Source organism: Canis aureus, chromosome 12 (genome assembly GCF_053574225.1).
Source record: "Canis aureus isolate CA01 chromosome 12, VMU_Caureus_v.1.0, whole genome shotgun sequence".
NCBI classification, from domain to species: Eukaryota; Metazoa; Chordata; class Mammalia; order Carnivora; family Canidae; genus Canis; species Canis aureus.
The window spans coordinates 18,482,103-18,501,380 of record NC_135622.1 but is presented as its reverse complement, the minus strand read 5'-3'; the positions used below and the strand labels follow the sequence as shown (position 1 = coordinate 18,501,380).

The window sequence follows — 19,278 nt, the reverse complement described above, 5'->3', positions numbered from 1 at the left end:
CCATTAAGAGAAGAGAAATCGATTCATCGGTGCAAGATGATAAACATGATGGCAAAACCAACGGTATAATTAAGACTTTGCATTATTTTCATTAATATTCAAGGTAAGTCTAATAGGTGCTATCAATAAGCTTGTTTTACAGAAGAGAAAGCTGAGACACAGTTTTAGCAACTTGCTCAAGATCCCAAAGGCAGGGAAGCCTGGGTGGCTCAGAGGTTGAGTGTCTGCCTTCAGCTCAGGGCATGATCCTGGTCATGATCCTGCCTTCAGCTCAGGGCATGACCCATGGGGTCATGTCCCCATGACATGTCTCTGCCTGTGTCTCTGCTTCTCTCTGTGTGTGTCTCTCATGAATAAATAAATAAAATCTTAAAAAAAAAAAAAAGATCCCAAAGTCAGCCAATGAAAGTCAGGATCCAAACTCTGGTCAATTGACTATGATGCAAAAGAAAGGAGAAGCCCAGAAACTTACACACATACAACTCCAAAGTCTTTTTCTTTCTATTCAGAACATGGACTACAGACAAACTGTCAGATTCTAAACTTTGAACACATGTTTAATCTGTAGTGATCAATTTTATCTGCACTCTCCAACATTTCCCCATCCCTGCTAAGAGAACAGTTATGTTTTAAGAAAAGCAGGAAATTACTTGTAAAGGAATTGAATTGATATTATATTTTAATATGGTAAAGTGGCTGAAAAGAAAAGATTTTAGCTAACCCAAGAGACTATATCCCCACGGCAGCTTTGAGGATGGCAAGTGCCTTTAATGGAGAACATTTTAAAGTGCTTTTAATTTCTCCATGTATCTACATGATAAAAATGGGCTTGAAATGCCTTGGTTTCTAGAAATGAGAGTAGTTGTTTGTGGGGGCAACACCCATTTTGGTAGTCATATGCTATTTATCATTCTTTTAGAGAAATAGGAAAAATAACAAATACTTAAACAGCTAACTCATTTGCTTTGAATGTTTCTAAAAATTGAGTTTATTACACATATAATTCAATGGAAGGAGCCTCTGTATCTATTTAGTGATATCCAAAGGACATCAGAAGATAGAGTTATAACTTCTCAATGGCAAGAAGGGGGCCTTTCTCTGTTTCATAATTTCCTCTTAAGGAGCAATATTTTAAATCTTTATCCAAGGAAATTTTTGCCCAGGACAGCAAAGTGGCTTTCTCCCTTGAAGTCAACAAACTATGCCTTAACAGTTAAAAGGCATGTATTAAAAGGCCATTTTAGTCAAGATTGATCTCAATCTTCTTTAATTCTGTGACCATAATCCCTATAACTTTTGACAGTAATCATGCTATATTCTATCTAAGGAGAAAATATTAACTTGTGATTTCCATATTTAATGGCATAGGTATAATTTCCACCCCGGTTATTAGTAAAATATTTTTAAAAATAAAATTAAAGAATAGAATATGTGGGGCTTTTTCCTTCCAGAAACAAAATATATCTGCACTTTTGCATGTCAGAAGTTCCTTCTATACATACAGACCATATTTTCAATAATTTTAATGGAAGTCAAGCCTGTACAAATAATTATCTTTGTATGTTTTTATATTATGTACTATTTTATTTCAGGAATGTTGATTTTTCTTTTCTGTTGAAGGAAATGCATGGTTCCATTTGCTTTTATTTATTATTGAAGGAGGAAAATGGTCCATATGTATGATTTTGCTTTCACTTCAAAAAAGTGTAAATAAACTAGTCAGATCTCTTCACTCTTAGTACATCTATGACTAAGATACTACTTTTGGAGTTTAACAATTGACTGATACAACTTTATTTGGTTGGGTCAATGATCCAGAAACCAAAGAGTAGGATTGCCATGGGCAATCCCAGTAGAGGTATTTTGAAATTTGACTTCCCTATCCTGGGACTAGCTTTTCTGTTCTATTTATCTATATTCCATAAATAAGGATTGATGTGCCTTGCTTCCTTCTCTGTCACTGCTAGCACTATTGAGAGAGGGGTCTGTAGCATGAGGAAAGACCCTCAGCAAAGCAAAACTTAACTGATTTCAGTTTAGTGTGGCTACATTTACAGTACCAGTTCATCTGACTTGGAAATACATATATATATATATATTTTTTTTCATTATCTAGGATGGCCAAAGAGGTTCCTAGAGGAGTAGCTTAATTTTTTGTTTCCAGTTCTCACTTTTCAAAAATTAAGGTACATTGGGGCACCTGGGTGGCTCAGTCAAGTCAAGCATCTGCCTTCAGCTCAAGTCATGATCTCATGGTCCTGGGATGGAGCCACCCCTTGGGCTTCCTCCTCAGTGCAGAATTGGCTTCTCCCTCTGCCCCTGCGCACCAATTGCATGCCCATGTGTGCTCTCCCTCTCTCTCTCTCAAAAAAATAAAGAAAAATTTTAAAATGGAAAAAAATATATAAAATTAAGGCACATTTATGGGATTCTTTTGATTTTTTTTCAGGAAGCATATCACTGCCCCTCAATTTGGTTCCATTTCAATTGAATTAAGCAGAGATCCCTTGAAGATTTCCAAAGTGGTTGTCTCCTTCTCTATTAGCAGTGCTGATAAAAGTTTTCTATACTTTTATAAATCTTTGTTCATTTCAGTCAACTTCTATTTTCAAAGGAAGAGGAGTTTTAGTTGCCTATTGTGAAGCTATCACAGGTCTCTGAAGACATTCTATGGAGTAAGCTTTTGATCTTTGGCATCCTTAGATTATTCAGTTAACTTACTGTATCAGGAACTTTTATTATGCTTCACTGGACAATAGAGAAGGATTGTATAATCAGAAGGTGGGATAATAAATCTCAACTATTTTCTATTTTCATCTTAAATCCCTTTTTAACCTCACATCTGCAGTAGGAGATGCTACTTTATTGATTAGAGAAATAATTTAAGGTCTAGGAAATACATCAGTAAGAAATAAAAGGTCTGGGGGAGAAAAAGCTTTTATGGGGACTGACTTTACTGCATTTTCATAAAAAAAGCCTTCTAAACTGAGGGGTCAAGTAAACAAATTTATTTATTTTTGTCGTTCATTTAACAAATATTTTAAAAGTACTAACAGTATGCAAAGCTGTGCTTAAGCACTGTGGGAGATATAAAGATGAATTAAACACAGTTTCTACCTGTAAAAGTCTTAGGGGAGATGAGAAATATGCATAAATAGCTTGAATATAAGCTCAAAAAATGATGAATGTCATAAGGAGAGCATAAACAAAGTATTCAGTTCAGTAGCTGTAGAGGTTGCTTTCCTGCTGAAGGCAATTGTGTAATACATATGCATAGATGCATGTATGCATGTTTACACACACACATACTTATACATGTTTGTGAGGTTTTTTTTGTGTCAGCCTTTTAAAATCTTAGCCAGTCTTTAACATGGATAAATCATTTTGGTGGCTTTCATATATAAACCAACAAAATTACGCATGTCCTAATGACGGAATCTAAATGATTCAAAACATGATCCTGATTTTAATAATTTCAAAGAAATGTTTCAGTACAAACATCAATTACAAGACATGAAACATATGAAGTGATTAATAATGAGCAAAATTAACTTCTCATCTCTTAGCGAATATCATAGAAATATACCCATTTTATCTAATTATTTTTAAAAAATGGCAAAAATTAGGAAAATGGAATCATTTAAGAGAAAAAAAAAGGTGAGAAAAACTGATAGAATACGGAACTGGAATATTAAATGGATACTAAAGCATCCACACATTTTGTGAGTGCTTTAAATAGTTTGAAATAAGGTTTTGGTTCAATGTACTTAAAGCATAGAAGTTTTGCAAACAGTGCTGGCCAGCTAGTCTTAACTTGTCTCGGTGTATAAACATGGAGCAAACATATTTTAATTATATCAACACAGGCTTATATTAGATTTAATGGATTTTCATACTGAGCACCCTAAATATGAAGGAAGCATCAGAGCAACATTAATAATTGTCAGCTTACAAAATTCTGTAAATTAATCAAAGAGGTTTGAGCAAAGTTTTGGTGAGGTGGTCTTTTCATGAGGATCGGTATTGTAAAATAGTCAAAATGATCTAAATTCAAGCATTGGCTACTTTGAGATCTAGCTATGTGATTTCAAGCAAATTTTTAACCTTTCTGTGCCTTTTTTAAAAAGTTACAGAACAGATATCTTAAAGCTAGGATAATATTAATACTTACTTCATTAATTGCTTTACTAATGAAATGATTTCTATATGTAAGGTTTAAGACTAGAAATTTCTCAGATATTAATTCTCAGGAACTCTTCCCTCCAAAGCAAAAGCAAAAACCTAACAGTAAGGGAGAGACAGAGAAAAATACTGATATGGGGAAATTGATTGTCACAAACATCATGATAATCCTTTACTTTCCTGCATGAAAATCTGGATGGAATCCAGAAGTATTTTAATAGAATAAAGATAAGTTCCTTGAATTTTTTATTCAAATCGATTTATTTTTACACAAGTAACTTTCCTTTCTTCCAGTCTTTTCTTGCCCTAGATTTCATTTTTCAGGTATTCTTGGTTTAAAATTATGAATTGTGTTAAATGAAACATAAACTTATATTTGTGATACAAGATAGAGGGATTCCTGAATGTCATAAAAATGGAGGTACTATATCCAATACTTCGCTGCAATATGGTTGCCAGATTAGATACAGGACTCCTGGTTACATTTGAATTTCAGATTTAAAAAAAAATGAATAATTTTTTAGCATAATGTGCCAAACTTACATGAGACATTTTATGTTAATAAATTGTATCTAAAATTCCCACTTAACTGGTCATCCTGTATTTTTATTTGATGTATCTGGCAACTTGGACTGTACACTGTACGGAGATCACTAATCCCCAGTGTGTCAACCCCAAAACAGATCAATTAACAAGTAATTCTATACATTCATCTCAGTCTCTGCTGCAACCTTCTTCCTTTAGACCATAATCATTCTGACTAATAATTCCAGCAGTCTCCTAATTGTCTCTGGCCAATCTATTCACCCTGTAGCAAAGTGATTGTTCTAAAACACAAATCTGATCACAGTGACTTGCCTGCTAAAAACTTGTCAATGGTTCCCCAGAGCCCTCTGGATAAGATTTAAACTCCTTAGTAAATAATGCACAGAAAAGCCTTAGGTGATGTAGGACCTGCTTTCCTCTCCAGTTTATTCCTTGTAAATTAAACTTCACCTATAGTGAGCCTCATTCTGTCTTGAATCCTCTGCCTGAAGAGATCTTCCCCAACCTTCCCTTCCTCCTTTTGTTAGCTCCTGCTCATTGGTCTGAGTTATGTACCTTTTCTCTTAATATGATCCGATAGTGTTCCAGTTTTAGCACTTTCTAACAATTATCAAATAATACTGCAATTGCCTTTTCCCCTGTTAGTACCCCTGGTTGACTCTGTGCTCTGGGAAAGGAGACTGTCTTTTTAAACTTTAATATACACAGTTTGACACATTTTTAAAGTATGTTGAATGAAAACAGAGATCTTTAATAATATATCAAGGCAGCAAGTCAGATGAAATGAAAGTGTTTTTAAAAGGCTATAGCAGCAAAATTAAGGTATGGCTCTTAGTCACCCTTTATGTTTTGCCCATCTTTGATTATTCATTGGCAGCACAGTTCTTAATATGCTAGGTAAGTGACATCCAATTACTTGTTTAAATACTGTAGAGAATTATAGGCTATAATCTTTTCCTTAATATGCATTGAAGACAGAAGTGAAATAGTATGACCTGAGGAAGAATTTTCTTACTTTCAACCAAGGCATTTAAATTCCTTTTGCTTGAAAACAATTTTTTTTTTGGGGGGGGGCGGCACCTGGATGACTCAGTTGGTTAAAGCAGCACACTCAGGGTCCTATGATCCAGCAGCATTGGGCTTCCTCCTCAGCAGGGGGTCTACTTGTCCCTCTTCCTCTGCTGCTCTTTGCTTCTGCTCTCTTGCATTCTCTGTCAAATTAATAAATAAAATCTTAAAAAACAATTTATTTTTTAACAGGTAGCATAGACACAACGTTCAAAAACTATAGAGAGCATCTGCTCCATTCACCCAGTCACCTACTCCCCTTCTCAAGATGACCACTGTCAGTTTTCCATGTGCCCTTCCAGAGACATATCATGCATATACGAGCAAATATATGCAAATAGAAGAACACATACATTTCCATTGTTTCTATGGGTAATTAAATCTTCAACTAGTAAAGAATATAAAGTTATAAAGCTATCATCTGACCTATTCAAGCAGTGGATTTCATGAGAATATTTTTTTTTGCTCTGTTTCACTGTTTCGATCAGTTAATTAAGTAATTAAATATTGCTTTATATTTGTAATGTCCTGATTGCAATTTTAAGTGGGTCATGTTCCACAAAAATATGCTCCATTTCACTGTCTCAAGTTTTTAAAAATTATAACAGGCAGCCTCTCTGAAGATTATATATTTCCTTTTGTTTTCAGTTTTTTTCTTCTCAGTATTGCATTTTTGAATTTCCTATTTCTCTAACAGTCTTGCACTCATTTCAATGCCCAAAAAGATTAAAAATCAAAAATAGGATTTGCTTACAAAGTGTATAGAATTGGATATATTTTAATAAAAATGAAAATATAAATCAAAATATTCTTAAAACAATAATAGTTTTCTTCTAAATTATTAAAATTATAGCTTATTTTGTCTCCTAATTTTAATTACTATAAATCAAAATTGTAAATCATGTTTATATCAAGATCCTTTTATTTAGCTTTTTGAGAATGTAAGTCAAATTTATAACATTTTTTATAATAAAACTATTTGCAATTTTAGCTTTCCAGGCTATAAAGAACTTTCCGGTTGCCAGTGTTAAGAACAGGTATCATGCTTCACACATATTATGTATGAACCTTCATATATACTAATCTACCAGTGATATAAATTATTTCATAGTGAAAAATGATTCCCAGCTGCTATGTACAGCTTATAGGAAAATTGCAATGATATGTGAGGAACACTGGAAGCACAAAATGAAATAATAAGATAAAAATGGATGCTCCACCTTTCTGGGAAATGATATTTCTCTATGCAAGAAGCTATTGCCTTCAAGCTAACATTGGAAGTAAATACATGTAAGCTCAGTTCTCTCTAATATCTAAAACATCATCCATTTTCCAATGCCATCCAACACACAAATTTTTATAACACTCAAAGTTTCATGTTTAAAAGGAATAAGGTGAAAATGTGAAGAGGTGTTTCCTGGGGTCTAAACAGTATCACTATGAAAGTGAATGTTTAGAATTAAGAGCTTTCCTGTGCTGGATCTGAATGCTAGAATGAATGCTAGATTCTGAGTAACAAGGCAGCTGTGTTCTTTAGGACATGTGTTTGTTCTATCCTGAGCCCTTAAAGCCCAAGACAGAGCAGGAATTCCTTTTACCCAGGTAGCACCAATACAGTTACTGAACTGTCTGCCATTCCTAATAATGATTTCTATAAAGGCGCCCTACTGAATTCGCAAAACCTAGCATAGGAGGGAGGGAGGGCGGGAGGGAGGGAGGAAGGAAAGAAGGCTCTTCTTTATATTTTGTTTAGGCAGAGATTTGTTTCTCCTTGTAGGGTGATGGGACAAGTGGGGGTTTGTTAGCTCATTCAGCAGTACCATCTTGGAATAGAAGTTTGAAGTTCCTTTTGGTGGTAGGTTGTTTGAATATAAGGAAGTATCAATCTTTATAAGATGATCACCCAGGAAATAGATACAAAGGACCAATTCACTGTGCTAACCAGATAGCACTTAAAGGTTCACAAACATCAAGGCCCTTTAAATCACTTTTTTGTTTTGTTTCTCTATCTAAACAAAGGCAAGGAGAAAATAATCACCTGCTTGAAATGACCCACCGACTAGTTGCTTTTGGCTTCTTATACAGTTGAATGGCTCTACCTTATCAGGACTCTGTTCACCTTATTTTTGATCCTTGCTTTAGGAAAATCTTCGGTACCTTTCCCGCAGTTAGAGTTTGATAAGTAATTCAGTCTCTTACAGTTTCCAAAAAGAATTTCTTTTTAGATCAAAACCAAGCAGTTCTCAACTCTTTGAATTCTTAACTCTGTTCTTTTGTAAATATGTTAAAATATAGTTACAATAAAAATGTAATTAATTTAATTTGGAATGGCAGTGTGATTGACACTTATTTAAACACTGATATTTTAGGGATGCCTGGGTGGCTCAGTGGTTGAGTGTCTGCCTTCAGCTCAGGGCATGATCCCGGGGTCCTGGGATCAAGTCCTGCATCAGGCTCCCTGTGTGGAGCCTGCTTCTCCTCCTGCCTGTGTCTCTGCCTCTCTCTCTGGGTCTCTCATGAATAAATACATAAATAAAATCTTTAAAAAAATAAACACTGATACTTTAAAAGATTGTGGAATTGTCACCTGGTATTTTTTTCATGCTCAATTATACTTTTTTAAAAATAAATTTTAAGATACTTGTGAATATGCAAGATATTAATGGACATTGTGGGAAATCTCCCATAGTTCAGTACCTAACTCTATAAAATCAATTATATCCTTGGAATTTTGCAATATGTTCTAACTTCTAATGAAATGGTTATATTACATTAATTGGTAGTTATATCATCTAAATGACTATGTATAAACCTTTCTATTTATATATGGAATTCTAAACTAAAAATATATGCAATGATGTATGAATTTTTATACAAGATAGCACATATGAATATTTTCTATTTTGTATATTCATTTATGTATTTACTTAATTCACTGAAAGGAATCAATTGCACAATGAATTACTGACATAAAAAAACATTCATTAACATGCCTGCCTTGGGAATTGTTGACAAAAGAGAAAACATCCTAAGTTCCAAATTTGAAATATAATTGACAACAAACTGATTCCTACTATTTCATTAACAGAAATTTTATAAATTAACATTGGTGAGAAACAATATAAATCTCCAAATGCTTACATTACATGAAACTGTAACACAACTGCATGAAGGAAAAATAAAGGTCCCACAAAAATGAAAGGGAATGAAAGGGAAAGACAATGAATGAAAAAAACTCTCTCAGATTTATTTTCCCCAGACCAGGGGCTGCAAACTCCATCTGTATTGCTGTCACAGTTTTGAATGTCTGGTGTAGAGAAATAATATGCTGGCCTTGTAGTTATGAGATCTGTGTGCCACCAACTACATAGTATGACCTTGGACAAGTGACCAAATCTCTCTAGACTTGGACTAGATTATATTTATGGTCTGATCCAGCTTTAACATTCTGTATCTAATCTAATCTTTTCTGTGAAGATTCATTTCATTCACTTCTGTACACACAGGACCTGAATGCCTGTTCACTTTCAGAAACCCTTATTATTATGGTTTTTTTTTTTTTGAAGACTGAAGTCACTAATCTGACTTTTCCTTTCCTGAAGATGGGTATGTCCCTTAGTCTTCCATTACACTGTCAGGTAAATCAATTTGCCACACAGCTACAGCAAAGGCCTTCATCTAGTGAGGAACAAAAAGGCTGCAGCAAAAGAGTAATTTGAGCAGAAAAAGAATGAGGACCTGATCTTACCCCAGGTCCTGTGAAAATACCAAGCAAAGAACCATTGTAAATATCCCGTATCATATTTCTGTTTCACTGTCCAGTGAAGTGGTATGTAATACAAGTTTGAGGACATTTTAATATGATGATCTCTATTCAAAAACATAACATGGTGAAGTAATTTTATTAACTATTAGCCTTATGCTTTCCAACTTATTACCATGTCCCCAGTTTTTACATAGCTTATCTCAAGTGGAATGATCTCTGTTTAGGTAAGCTAGTCTTTGTTGGGCACTGTAAAGGTCTGAGATGTTACCTTGTTTGCAAGCTAACAGGCTAGCCTGCCACACCTTCATGGGAGCTGGCAGATGGTGCATGAGGACTCAAGGCACTGCACACAGCATAAGCTTCATGTTCATATCATTTATTTTGCCCCTGATACTCCCTGGGGTAATATGTTGTTGTCCAGCTTGATGACGAGTAAGCCATCAGTTTGTGTGACAGCTAAGAAACAAGCTTAGGAAGCTCCAATCTTTTAAAGAGGGCTAACTGGTAAACCTGCACAACTTTGTCTGGAATGGAAACATCTCAGATATCAAAGAAATTTGCCTTTTGCTTAGAAGACATGCAGAAACATGTGGGACCCATGGAGTATTCTCCCCAGCAGTCTTTATAAACAAAACAAAATAAAAAACAAAAAAAACTTAGAAAATTCACCTTCATGTATAAATCAACATGATTGTAAAAATTAGTATATTTCTACTTTCCTAAGGAAAAAAGCAGAAAAATACCATAATCCACCATATCTAGTCATATCTAACATCTATTTAATGCTTATTATATTCCAGGAATTTTCATATATTTTTGCTCTAATTCCTAAAACACCTCTATAGGGAATACTATACTATTCTCAGTTGCATACGTAAGGAAATGTAATGTTCATACAGGAATAATACTTGCTTCTTGGTCATAAAACCATTCCATAGCAGCACTAGGGTTTAAATCCAGTACTGCACACTAAGTAATAATATATATGAGGCCTTAAAATGGAGTAGAGGTAATAACCACCTTCTGATCACAAAATTTCTTTGTTCTTTTGACTTAGTAGATGTACTGAATTTACACAATCACCTTGTTAAGCGACAGTAATGTACACTATATAAATGTGCTAAATTGAAATCAAATAGATTTACAGATTTATGAATGCAGTCACTCTTACTCATGTCTGATAACTTACTGAAGTAACCTCTCCAGTACCACTGGTCCCTCTCTTTTTGTCTTTTAGTAGTTTTAGGACAATTTGATGAGGAGTTAGGCTCAATAGTATAACTTCAACATTTTCTCTTAAAATAATATGTTTATCTTCTACATCAGAACTTCTAAATTTTTAATTTGTAATATTTTTAATATATTCTAGATATTTATTTTTAAGATTAGAGTTTACTGATTAGCTAGGTACATTGGCATTATCAGTGGAGTGATAGAGTTTGAGGTTCATACATTTTCTAAGCATCTTTTAAAGTAATCTTTCTGATCATTTAAGAATATCATAAATCTCATTCAATCTGAAATTTTTCCCCTATTTAAAAGCTCATGATTGCCATCAGACAACTACCCAAGTAGTCAGTGAGAGGATTAACCAAGAAGCAAAGAGTTACAAGGCACAAACATTTTCAAAGCCAACAATAGCTAAGAGGATTTGTTCTTTACCAGTGAATCTACTACAGAATCTCTTTAGAACCACAGTAAATACAATTCTACTCCCTTATCTATTGCTAATGTTGTTACTTAACTTAATTTTGGCTAAGCCCTAAGAATAAAAGGTTGAGAAATGTACAGTTAGTATTATTAATGGAATTTATACTACCGACACTCTACTGTGATTGTTACCTCTTAAAACACATTGCCCAACAATGTGATTTTTTTTTTTAACTAACAATGTTTTCATTCACTTCATGTTTCCTTTCTATGAACCCTTTTCACTGGGTGTGATATTTAGAGGATTAGAAGAAGTCCAGCATAATTGGGGGATTATTAGATCTTTTTCAATGCCTACGACTTGAGAATTACAATTTTATAGTTTTGCTCTAGCATTTATGATGTGTATAACATGTGAAATTTGTCCTTAGTAGTGATGAATTTTACTTTCTAGCAAGATAAGGCCCACATATATTAACCTTAAATCTGAACTTGCTTCATCTTCACCTAAATTGCCTTCACCAATCTGTTGCCACTTCAAAACTGGTTTATTCACTTTCCTAGAAGTATTATTTCCAATTCCTCTTTTTTACCAACTTCATTTCCTTTTCACCAAAGGGAGACAAAGACAAATGTGGCTGAACTTAGGTCCCATCTTTTCTTTAAAGTTATCCTTGAATACACCAGTCCTCAGAAATCTTCTAATCTGGTCAACTTTATTAGTATCAGGAGAAGTGTGGTAATTGACATTTATTGGGAGTTTAATATCTGATAGCCACTGTGCAAAATACCCACTTTCTCAGTGTGACTTAATTTGTTACATTCTTTCAAGGAATATTGAGAAACTGGGTATTGGAACAGGCAAATAATTTAGATTAAGTCACACAACTAATCAATGTTAAAATAGGCATTCAAATACAGTTTTTCTAATTCAAGACATCACATTCTAAACTAAGCCATCAAAGTATATATAGTGTTTTTAGTGATCTGTTTTTTTAATCTTTTTATTTCCCTAATTGTATCACCAGATCTTTGAGGGAAATGACAATATCTTATTCATTTCTTGCTCCTTCATACAGCCTAATTTCTTGTACACTGAAATGTTTTAATGACTGTTATGTCCTTAGTTGAACAGCTCATGTGGTGAATTGTAAAAACCATCATTTAGCAAAATACAAATATTAAGAGTAACAGTAAAATAATCAACAGTAGCATATTTATTCTAACATATCTCTGTCATTTATTTATATCCAGCTCCTGCTACATTAAGCACTGAAACAGTACAGCTGAACGTAGTTGTCTTCATGTTTGAGCTGGCATCAAAAAATCTCTTGGACGGCTTGTCAAAGCCCGGATTGAACTCTACTCAAACTCGCTGACTCAGTAGATCTGGGGTTGATCAGTCCATGTGCATTTCTAACAAACTCCAAAGTGATGTTGATGCTGATCTTCCAGTAACCACTCTTTGAGAAATCACTATTAGTGATTCCAGAATCAGAGTGGCAGAGTTACAGCTCCAACTCTCTAACTTATACACTGTGTGAAACAGAGAAAGTGATTAGTATCCCTGAACCTCAATTTCTTTATCTATGTCAAGGGAATATCAGAGTTTTTCTGTGGGTTAAATGAGATAGCATCTATAAAGTGCTCAGAACAGTGCCTGGCACATATATGTATATAATAGGGCTCAATAAATATTGAGCATATTTATTTCTTATAGTAACTAATTATTAAGTTACAAACATCTAGACTACCAGCTGCCTTTTGTGTATAATAAAAGAAGCAAAGCATTGAGAAGTAGACTCTGAGCTGTGATTCTCAGAATAGCAAGAAGAAAAGAATGAGGAATGAGAAAGGTATGAGAAAGGCCTTAATGGGAAATCCAAACAGTAGGACAAAGCATACAGCGAGTCTCATAGGGAAAAAGTATCTGGGAGAAGAGGAAGAAAGCAGGATGATTTAAAAAGGGACAGAATAGAGGTCAGAAAGTCAAGTAATTTTGGAGACCCAATTTGAAATGTATGAAATCTAAGATGAAGGTTTTTAAAACTATCATTGCTTTGGTGCCTGGGTGGTACAGTTGGCTAAGCATCCAACTGGTGATTTTGGCTCAGGTTGTGACTTTAGAGTCCTGAGATGGAGCCCTGAATCAGGTTCCATGCTCAGTGGGGAATGTACTTCTCTCTCTCTCTCTCTCTACCTCTGCCCCTTCTCCCACTCGCCCTCTCTCTTGCTCTAGAAAAGAATAAATAAATCTTTTGAAGAATAATTTAAAAAATAAAACTATCACTTCTTTGTGTGTAGTTAACAAGATCTGTAGTTTTCTCAGTCATTTGACATTAGGTTATGAAACATGAAATTGATATAATCTCCAAAACTTAATTGGAAGTACAGAAATATCTCAAACATTCTCCCTATTCCCTGTGAACATGCAAGCAGTAAAATTAGAAACTGAAGGAATTTCACAGTTTATTTTTCCAAATGGAGAATCTGCTTCTTTTTATTTTTTTTCAACAGTAGGATGTATTTTACCAGGCTTCTGTTCAAATCAGTTTCTTAAACAACAAAAGCAACTATGTAATAGGATAATGTCGAAAGACACAATGGATGTGGGTTTTGGTAGGGCTAGTACTTTACCAGTCAGCCCATTTTCAGATTAGATCTGTTGTATACTGAAGATTCCAATTTAAACAAAATATTCCTTTCTGTTTTTAATAAGATCACTTTATTCTAGTCTACAATGATGTGAGGAGAATATACAGCAGTGGCATGATTTCCAACTTAAACAGTTTTAGATAAAAGGTCATTCTGTGGCCACTGTTGTGAGAATACCTTCCTGATTATTTTTGCATACCTCATGAGGCAGATGATGGGGTAATAAAAATGGATTAACATTGCCAGGACTTATGTAAAGGACAAATACTATTGCCAGTGTCTCAGAGTATAGTCTGTGGGTGCCTGTCCCAGAGTCACACAGGATGTTTATGAAATATTTAGGTCTCTTGGCATCTTCCAGGACCACTGGCTCATAATCTCTGGGAGTTGACTCATGAATCAATTGTTTTAGGGATACCACAGGCACTTTATCCTAAGCCCATAGCTAGCTAATGCTGACAAAGGTGAGTTTCCTGGGAGAATTTACATGGTTAAAAATAAATTACATTTTCTTCCTTTAGGTTAGAAAGCATGCACATAAATTAAGCATGCTAATCGGTGATAACATATCTGCTGAGAGAACAAAGTATATTCTAATAAATATGTTATATTTGCTTGAAAAATGCTCCCATACTTTCATATATGCCACAGATTCAACACAGAAAAATCTTCAAAGAGTATATAATAAACCTGATACTTTAGTCTTTACCATGACTTAGAAGACAGAAGAAGGCCTCCTGGATGGCTTGGTAAGTTAAGTGTCTGACTTTGGCTCAGGTCATGATCTCAGGTTCCTGGAATCAAGCCCTGCATGGGGCTCCCCATTTTGCAGGGCGTCTGCTTGTCCCTTTCTCTCTGACTCTCCCCCTGCTATCTTTCTCTCTCTTTCATATGTATAAATCTTAAAAGAGAAAAAGAAAGCGGAAAATGTCTAGAAAAATGTCCTCAAATATTCTCACTCTGAAAATATCTCAATAGATATTTATATCGCTTAAAAACAATACAGACAAAAATATATCCTATAGTTTTTTATTCCAAATGAGAAAGTGAAATGCCTTATATTGTTATTATATGTTGCATATTATGTTATATACATTTCTTTTTTTCAAAAGTCTTTCATCCTGTCTTAAGGAAGTAAGAATGATCTTAAACATTCTTTTTCTCTGCGCATAAATATGTATGCACGACTATAGAGTAAATATCTAGAAGTGAGTTTACTGAATATTGTTTTTTTTTGAAAAGACCACTAAACCATCCACCTGAAGTTTATGACAACTTGCATGTTCATCAAAACATTGAAAGAATCAACTCTTCTTCCAAATTCCTATCCACATTAACTTATTTACAAACTTTTTCATCTTTACTTGCCATATGGAGAGAAATGGTATGTGTTTATTATGATTTGCATTTATTTCCTGATGAGTGATATTACAGATTTGTATGCTTATTGGCTATTTTATATATGCCAATTCTGCTACCAGTCTGACTTTCTCTTATTTCTAAGAGATGTTTTGTGTTAAAACAGTTTGCCATCTTTTTGTCATATGGTTGTCACTTTTTTTTTTTTTTTCTTCCTGGTCTGTTAATAGTCCTTCAGCTTGGTTAATTATATTATCTCTATAAGAGATTTAAATTTTTATGTAATCAAATTTATCAATATTTCCTTTTCTGTCTTTGGTGTATGTAACATGCTTAGAACATCTTATTATCCTTTTCTAAGGCTGAAATCTCTAAATTAGAAATCTTTCTATCTTTGGCATTCTCAGAAATTAATACTAATAATGACGTATACTCTATATTACAAATATCCAGGTTACATCTACTTTTACTGTATTTCTGGAGTCCCTCCCATTCAAAATAATTGCTTTACCTGATCATGATAGTAATTCATGTAAAAAGCTTATAAACGTCAGAAAAAATTTAAAAAAATATATTCATAATATTATCTAATACTAAATCAGCCCCTAGTTAGTGTATTGTATTCATTTCCTCTGTTTAATCAGTTTGACTATATTTTTACCTTATTGTATTGTATGTATGTATTTTCTTATAAACTAATTTTTTTAATAGGACATATCTCATTTCACCTGAAGTTCCTTGGGAACACACTTTAATGGCCATATAAACACACCATTATATAGACACGCCATTAAGTTTTAAGCATGCTAATTCCAGTTTGTTTGCTATTTTATTAAAAATTGTGTTGTGTATGTTTTTGCATAGTCCTCTGAATAAAAGTATCTTTATGAAAAATTATTAGATGTTGAATTCCTGGGTTAATTTATATGAATATATTTTCAGCTTTTTCCATATGTTACCAAATTGACCTCAAGAGATGTTTTAATGACTGTTTTCTCCTCAGATGTGTATGAGGTTTTACAATTAACTGCAACCTTGCCAACATTTGGTAGTGTTTCTTAAAGTTAATCTATAACAATACAAATCCTAGAAAATTTAATATACAAAGGATATTTAGTCTAATTATATGTTTCCAGAGAATATCTGCCCTTGTTATGTCTTGAATATTACTTAATTAGCCATAAGTTTTGCTAAGAATGATAACTTGATAGTGTGTTGGCTTAAAAAAAATATTGCCCAGTAGGGGCACATTGGTGGCTCAGTGGTTGAGCATCTGCCTTCGGCTCAGGTCATGATCCCAGAGTCCTGGGATCAAGTCCTGAATCAGGTTCCCTGCAGGGAGCCTGTCTCTCCCTCTGCCTATCTCTCTGTCTCTTTCTGTGTGTCTCTCATGAATAAATAAATAAAATCTTTAAAAATATATTACCCAATGAAAAGAAGGCCACATATGCCCTTTTGTTGCATATAAAACACACTATTATGAAACTCTAGACTATCAAACATGAAATGAAAAATTTTAAAGTCACTGGAAATAAAAGATCCACTACAAATTAATAATAATGGGGTTGAGAGCAGACTCCCAACCTTCTGCATGAAGGTCAGGAAACAGTAACATTATGCTTTTAACTTGTGAGAAAAATAACTGCCAGCTAGATGAACTACCATTGAACAAAAATTACAAAATAAAAGAAAAAACAAATGAGAGTTTATCCTTTTTCCAGAGAATTACCACAAAGGTATAATTCAAGAAGGAAAAAAAAAATAAAAAGAAAGAAACTCATTAGAAAAAAACAGGAAAATAACAATTATGAGCAAAGGAATTAATAGTCATGTAGGGAAATCTATGTATAATTAACTGTATATATCAATATTAATAGCAGGAACTAGCAGAAGAGATTAAATTCAAGGTGGAGGTAAAATGAAGGACAATAGCAACATGCCATGTTGTGAGAAGAGCCACTGGGGTTAAACTAATCTAAATGCCAGATGTTATCAGAAGGGAGAGTGGAATTGTATATTTTCCTAGACATTACCACGCCAAATATTCATGTTAAAAATATACACATAAACATTAAAATCACATAAGGTATTGCTTCCAAACTAGTGAAAAGAAAGAGAAGGAATAAAAATTAATGAAAGAAATTCCATCAGTGAATACATATCCAGAAAGGAAAGGGCAGAAATGAAGCAATACTGACAATAGAACCACAAAACAGAGCAAAACTAAATCTGAAAATATTACTAATCAAAATAAGGTAGATGAAATCTACTCTTAACGGATAAAAGTACATACTTAATGTAAATGTGGGAACGTATACACATGTCTTTAAAAAGATGCCTCTGAACAATATAAAATTAAAATAGAAGATTACAAGCCAAAAAATGGGAAAATATAGTAAGCAGCTACGCATAAATGAGAGCAACATTAGACAAAAAGAGGAAAAAAGCATTTTATAGTGACAAAGAACATCATTATGCATAATGAGAAAAGGAAGAATTCACCAGGAAGGTATATTTCTGCATCCTTGAAATGTGTAATGGCAAACACTATGCTCCCTGATATATTCCAGGCAAGCCCATAGGTACTCCACACACATTAACTTGCTCAGTACTTATTCAAACCAGACAGAAAGGTTCACTGTACACAGCAGAACACTGAGGTGGGTGAAAGTTGAAGTGTTCAATTGAGCTCACACATATATTTATGCTTGAATCCAATTAGGTACCCAGTAAGCCTGGCTGCAAAGCCCAGATTGGTGCAGAACATAAAATGAAGCTACTACAATTGCAGCAAGAAACTTTCACCTCGGCACCTGAAAGAATGTAGATTGAATCCAAGCATATGTGGAAATTTTAACACCTGATCAAATCCCAGGGCACAAAGAAAATGTCAAAATACTCAATAGTTTTGAGGAACCTGGCTGTCTCAGTGGTTGAGCATCTGCCTTTGGCTCAGGTTATTGTCCGGGGATCTGGGATCGAGCCCCAAGTCAGGCTCCCCAGGGAACCTGCTTCTCCCTCTGCCTATTTCTCTGTTTCTCTCTGTGTGTCTCTCATGAATAAATATATAAAAATTTTAAATAAAAACTAAATAGTTTAAAATCTATAAAGCATGTTCTCTATGTACCTAATTATCTAGAAAAAGAAATTATAGCTCCTAAAACATAATACATTGAGAAATGTTTAAATGATGAACATATACATACATACTTTAGATAAAATTACTTAAGAAGAAATCATCATAGAAATAATCTATATTGAAACAATAAAATGTTTTGTTTTTAACTTATTTAAAGATGTGGAATGAATTTAAAGCAGTCTTTCAAATAAAAATTATAACCTTAGATGTATCAGAATAAAGATAGAAAATCATTAATTTTATTTATTGCAGAGATAGAAGTATCCCCAAAGTAGGAAGAAAATCAAAAAGTATATTTGATGAAGCAGAAAATGAATTGAAATATAAAGAATAGGGATCCCTGGGTGGCGCAGCGGTTTGGCGCCTGCCTTTGGCCCGGGGCGCGATCCTGAGGACCCGGGATCGAATCCCACATCGGGCTCCCGGTGCATGGAGCCTGCTTCTCCCTCTGCCTGTGTCTCTGCCTCTCTCTCTTTCTCTCTCTGTGACTATCATAAATAAATAAAAATTAAAAAAAAAAGAAAGAAATATAAAGAATAATTGGCACCCTCAAAAATTAGTTGAAAAATAAAATAGAAAAATATATGGCAGAATTACAAAGGGAGGAAAAAAAGATTGAAAGTTCAATAAAATAACATTTAAATGAAGTAGGTAATATAACTACAGATAGCTTGTAAAATTATAAATGGGTGTTGTGAATAATTATAAACTATGAAAACTTGGGCAAAATGGACTTCTATAGAACAACCTAAATTATCAAAACATTTTTAAAAAGTTAAAATTCTGATAGGAATGGCAGACATTAAAGAGATCAGATTATTTTTTAAAAGGTTAGTAGGTTGATTTTACTCTAAGAAAAGAAATGCAAAAATACAAAATAAAGTGTTACTAAGCATGTTCTGTGAAGCAATCA

General features: G+C 33.8%; 1 protein-coding gene and 1 long non-coding RNA gene across 8 annotated transcripts in view; one reads left to right on the top strand and one right to left on the bottom strand.

The window, feature by feature from the left end:
- Positions 1-19,278, top strand: part of LRRTM4 (leucine rich repeat transmembrane neuronal 4) — a 698,247-nt gene that overhangs the window by 129,004 nt on the left and 549,965 nt on the right. The gene's annotated exons all lie outside the window — the stretch shown is intronic.
- LOC144280715 (uncharacterized) overlaps positions 5,800-19,278 on the bottom strand; it is a 106,144-nt gene continuing 92,665 nt past the window's right edge. For 3 of the 5 annotated variants that reach the window (XR_013349111.1, XR_013349113.1, XR_013349114.1), the window contains one exon: positions 5,800-5,939. This is a non-coding gene — a long non-coding RNA (uncharacterized LOC144280715). Of the gene's footprint in view, positions 5,940-12,438; positions 12,749-19,278 lie in introns of those variants that run through there. The other 2 variants (XR_013349112.1, XR_013349116.1) reach the window with 1 other exon arrangement.